Source organism: Myodes glareolus, chromosome 17, assembly GCF_982192425.1.
Source record: "Myodes glareolus chromosome 17, mMyoGla1.1, whole genome shotgun sequence".
NCBI lineage: Eukaryota > Metazoa > Chordata > Mammalia > Rodentia > Cricetidae > Myodes > Myodes glareolus.
The window spans coordinates 64,856,270-64,862,426 of NC_142042.1; positions in this window are offsets into that span (position 1 = coordinate 64,856,270).

Sequence of the window (6,157 nt, forward strand, 5' to 3'; positions counted from 1 at the left end):
AGAATGAATCACTATTAAGTAAGCTAATGCTAAGTGCAGAGGCACGCTGTGTGCTGTGCAGCCACTGTGAATGTAGAGTAAGGCACGTTCATTGATCCTATCATTTGTAGCTGCCTATTTTCAAAATATTTTTATCATATATATATATATACATATATATATATATAATTTAACTTGCCTGTTATATAATATATATGCTACCTGTTAAGGTAGTTTAAAGTGTTCAATTCTGTGGCATTGATTCAATGTGTCTTTTTGTTAAAATACATGCAAATGAGATTATGAACCACGAAAATCCTTAACACTAAATTCAGCAAAATATAAATGTTGGTTCTTCCTGCCAACTCTTTGTTAATGTTCATTTTTGACTGTCTTTTAGAAGAATTTGCATCATGTAATGCTAGCTCATACTTATTTTATGACTTTTATTGTGACACTTAATATAAGCCCTATGAGCTATCAGTAAGCTAACACATTTCGTGCTCTGCCCTTTCAAAGCCACTCCTGGGGTCTTCAGCACAGATCTCCTGCGAGACCTCAGGGACCCTTCTGGAGCTTTTGCTGACAGCATTCCAGGTACCTTTCCTTCCCACAGACACTTCTTAACTATTGCATTTTCTCTGTCGTCTGTGTTTATGCGTCAGGATTATGAGTGCCACACAGTGTGTGGAGGTCAGAGGACCACCTTCAGAGACAGGCTCTTACCTTCTACCATGTGGGTTCCAGAGATCAAGCTCAGGCTGTCTGCCTTGGTGACAAGTCAGCCCCTTTACCCACTGGGCTTCTCTCGGCCTTCTTCCATCTCCATATGCCAGGCTTCTCTTGCGGATCTGGGAAGAGCCAACAGCCACTGAGATCAGCAGCCCAAGAATTTCCAGCTCAGACAGTTGGCCAGGCCATTTCTATAGATCTCCTTCATTTTGATTAAACTGTGACAGTTCCTGTAACTAAAGAGATTTTGCTTCTCTGGTTTCTTTCCTTCTCTACCCTATTAACCCTGTAATGGCCAGAGAAAGTGTTTACCGATACCTTATCATTCTTTTTTAATTGTTTTTATTGAGCTATACATTTTTTCTGCTCCCCTCCCTTCCTCCCCTCTCCCCTTCCACCCTCTCCTGTGACCCTGATGCTACCAATTTACTCAGGAGATCTTGTCTTTTTCCACTTCCCATGTGGATTAGATCTGTGTATGTCTCTCTTAGGGTCCTCTTTGTTGTCTAGGTTCTCTGGGGTTGTGGGTTGTAGGCTGGTTTTCTCTGCTTTATGTCTAAAAGTCACTTATGAGTGAGTACAAATCATTTGTCTTTCTGAGTCTGGGTTACCTCGCTTAATATGTTTTTTCTAGATCCATCTGTTTGCCTGCAAATTTCAAGATGTCACTAATTTTTACCGCTGTGTAGTCCTTAGTTGTGTAAATGTACCACCTTTTCTTTACCCATTCTTTGGTTGAGATGCCCTAGGCTGTCTCCAAGTTCTGGCTATTATGAATAATGCTTAACTGACTGCTCCCTGGTTACCCCAGCAATGACCAACTACAAATCAAAAGGGGGAATTTCCAATCTCCTTCCCACAGCACTTCCTGTGGAAACTGGGAGAAGGACCCCCACTATACCATATGGGCCTGACCTCTGCTCTGAGGTCACTCCCTTCCCCCACCACACTGCTCTTTGTCTGACTGTGGCCTTAATACTCATCTCATAACCTTCCTACTCCAAAAGATAATCTTTTCTCGGTGCCCTGGAGAGCTTGAAACTCAAAACTTTTCAGACTTGTTCTCTCCCACCAAGCTTGTCTTCTGTGATTAGCAGATTCTCTCCTGCCCCCAATGTCAGGCTAATGTTCAGAGTGCTGCTTCTAAAGAAAACCCTGAACGTCAAGCCAGCCATGTATACAGTTTGGGAACTATCAGGTTGACATTTCAGATTGCTGGGTCAGTATCATAACTTCTACACATAAATAAATGATAACTGCCCCCCTCCACCCTGGCTCTGCTTTGTTCTCTAAGTCTTCCTTCTGGGGCCATAACCTCCATGGCTGATTTAAAAACAAAACAAACAAACAAACATAAAACCTCTACTTTCTGATTCAGGTAAAACCAAGTTATGAAGCAGTTTCTAGTATGTCTGTATTTCTGACTGAGAAAAATCTCTAGATGGGTCTAGGTCAATCACTCTCCCAGACTATAATTCCCAGCTCAACTTTGCAAGTTCCATCTCCTCTTCCCTGTGGTGCCCCATTGTGCCCTAGAGTTGATCTCCTGCCTCATATTCACCACCTCATAAACTTCAAAAAAATCAACCACCTAGCTTGAGCAATTGATCAAATGTGCCACAACCTATAGCAAACCACTTACATCTTCCACGTCGCCCTCGCCAAACTTAGGATTCCTGGATGCACATGGGATCTCTCCTGACTTGCATTGCATAACGCATATAAAGGGAACTTTACTGTCTAGCTTGGGGCTCCTCTGTCAACTCAGAGCCCAATCCACCACCCAAAAAAATTACTAGAGTCATTTAATGTTGGCTAAGATGATGAGAGGTTTATCCCTCTGCTGAATAATGCTATGGATTTGATGACAATGTCTGAACCACTTTCTTCTAACCAGGTACCACCTACTGAGAACACCCTGGGGCCTGAGTCTTCTGGAACTTGGGAGTGACAAAATTCCTGCAAAAGCAATTTACTATCCGGTCTCAAACCTCCCCCATCTCTCTCTCTTTCTAACACACACACACACACACACACACACACACACACTTTTAATTAAAAAAATAAAGCAAAACAGGATTGACATGGTTTGCAACCAAGTATGACAAGCCTGACAAAGTGAGTTTGAAGCCTGCAACCCACATGATAGAAAGAAAGAACTAATTCCTTCATGCTGTCTTCTGACACCGTGGCACATGTGCACACACACAGCAAAAGAAATGTTTTAAGACTTGTTTTTATTTTTATCTTTGTGTAAGAATTGTGTGTGTGATGTGTTCAAGTGGTATCAAACGATGGTGTTAAATCTCTTGTAGTCACAATTACAGGTGGTTGTGGGCTGCCTGATATGGGTGCTGGGAACCAAACACATGTACTCTGGAAAAGCAGGAAGCACTCTTAACCATTGAGCCACCCCCCTCAGACCCAAAATTCTTCAAAGCAACTTAATGGGGGAAGAGTTTATTTGGGTCATGATTGCAGAAGGTATCACAGTGATAAAGGATGTGGGTTGATTCGGTTGTGGTAGGAGCATGTAACAAAGCCCCTGGCACAGCAGCAAGACCAGGAAGCAAAACCCAAAGAGTATATAACCTTCAAAGGCCCCTTTGGTAACCTATGTCCTACAGCTAAGCCCCCCATTCCAAGAGTTCTACAGTCTCTCAAGTAGTGCTGCTAGATGGGGACCTAGTGTTTAAACACTGGAGACTGTGGGAGATATTTCTCATTCCACCTCTGCTCCCACAGGACCATGACCATCCTGTAATGAAAAATGCATTTGATACAATTTCAAATTTCATGCAGTCTGTACTGGCTAGTTTTATGTTAACTTGGCACAGCTAAGTCATCAGTGAGGAAGGAACCTCAGTTGAGAAAATGCCTCCATAAGATCCAGCTACAAGCCATTTGCAGGCGGAGTAAGTCATGAATAACAAATCAGTAAGCAGTACCCTCCATGGCCTCTGTATCAGCTCCTGCCTTCAGGTTCCTGCCCTGTTTGAGTTCCTGTTCTGATTTCCTTCAATGATAAACAATTATCTGGAAGTATAAGTTGCTTTGGTTATGGTGTTTCATCACAGCTATAGAAACCCTAAGACACAGTCTAAACTATCTTAACACTGTTCAAAAATAAAACGTAAACAATTTCTTTTAAAACTCAAGGCAATCTCTTAACTTGGAGCCTCTATAAATAAAATCAAGTTAGGCACATGTAGGAACAGAGCAGAAGGAAAAACCAGATCAAAAAAGACTGAAACTCAGTAGAGCAAACATTAAATCTTATAGATCTCTGTCAGCGCTGAATGGATGTAATGGCACCGTCTCAGTTCTAACAGGAGCCATGTGAAGAAATGTCCGCTCACCTATACTCACAAATACATCAAATGCATCTATTATGTTTCCATTTTTAAAAACAAGATTATTCAGTATTATTTGATATGAACAAAACTATGATGTCAACTATATACATGGAGAATGTATATATACAGATACACACACATCATATACACACATAATATATACAGCATAGAGAGAGAGATCTCAAATAAAAAAAATTGTTCAGAATATTATTTTAATATAATATCTTTTTCATTAATTGGCGTGACAAAATAAAAATAAGCAGAAAAAACATGTCAACAAATATAAGTCAAAAGTCATTAGCATGGTTACATATAGAAACGTATAAGGTTGGTTTTACATATACAAAGTGTATAAGATAGGATGTTGTGGAAAGACTTTTTATGAATATATAAAATCTTCACTTTAGAGTTCTCACTATGGAATTAATTTTTCCTCTACTCTTACTGAATTTTAATTAAATTTTTACTGAGATGATTACAGTCTCACACAGATGTAAAAGAGACACTGCCAGGTCACTCCAATGTTAACTGTTTGTGTAACCAGTATTGCAAGCAGTATGTGGGTATTGATGTCCACCTAGCTTGTTCGCACTCACACCTACCAAACACTAAAAGAGGCCGTGGCTATCAGACCCACTTGATGCTAATGAAGCTCTCACCTCCTGTATCAGTGAGGACAAGGGGAACTGGACTCCATCTCTGCATAGTAAACCGACACAATTCCAGTCCTACTGGGGTGGTAGCAGAGGGGGCCTGATGGAAACTATAGCTTCCACCACGCCCTCCCTGGAACACTATGTCTGTAGAGCACAAGAGAAAGTAGCTCCACTGCCACCCAGCAGCCACACAGAGTCCCACCCACATGTCGAGTGATGCTGAGCAGGGATCCTGGACTTTTACCTGGCAGTAATAAAGCAATGTTCTCCTTCCTCCTTAAAAATATGTGAGAGAAATATATTTTTGAAAACACCCCACAAGGTTTGAATAACAAAGAGAATTACGGAATGTCAGAACATAATATGGAAATAGAAAAAGCAAAACCAAGGGGTGAAAATCTCAAACCAAATGCAAAGAGACGATAGCGACATGGGTGTCAATCTTCCTATCACGAGTGTTCTGGATCCCAGCAGGCTGGAGGGGCTATCAGTCAGGTCAGTTCAGGTGCTGAGTTTCTTAGCATTCCTGAGGCTTTTAGGGCATTAGTTCTTCACTGTGAGCTGTAACACTGAGGTCCACTCTCCTATTGGGAATGATGGGATTCTTTGGTATGAAAACATTTGCTTCACGGTTCATATGTGTGGGGAACATATACATCTAATATATATGAGATTTGTTAGAATCCTTTTCAGGCTCACAGGTTGTGGTCCAGTTAGTCCAACAATGTCTGTCCATCATTAGAAAGTCCAAGAATCCAGTAGTTGTTCTGTCCATGAGTCCGGATGTCTCAGCTGGTTCAGTATATTCCGAAGATGTAGGTTCTAATGCCAATGAAGGAATGAGTTTGCCAGTGAGAGCTAGAGAGCAAGCTTCCTTCTCCCACGTACTTTATATAGACTGTCAATAGAAGGTATGTCCCAGATTAAAGGTGGATCTTCCTATCCCAAGAATCCATATTAAATTACGTCTTCATACTTCAAATGATTTAATTTTAAAAAGTTCCCTCACAGGTGTACCAAGAATAGCCATCACGAATGGTAAAATTTTATCATTTGAAGCGGGAGGGTGTAAGAGTCAGCACTTTCCAATGGATACCCACGCCCGACCCAGGCTGCGCGCTTCCTGAACTCAGGCCCACGAGAAGGGACACACACAAAAGAGACTTGGCTCATCTACAAGAGTAAATGGCAACTTTATTAAACTCAAGTCAGGTATTTATACCAGTGGGCTAGAAGGATCGAAAATGCAAAGCCTCCTCCCAACCAGAAGCAGGAGGAGAAGATTAAAGCTTCCCGGCGGCCCCTCGGGCAGGGTCAGCTAGGGGAGGCAGGCTATTGGCCCACTGCTAAGACCTTGAATACAAGTGGAATCACCATAACAAAGAGAACCAGGTTCTAGCTAGGTTATCCCCTCAAGCCAGAGCTAGTGCAGAG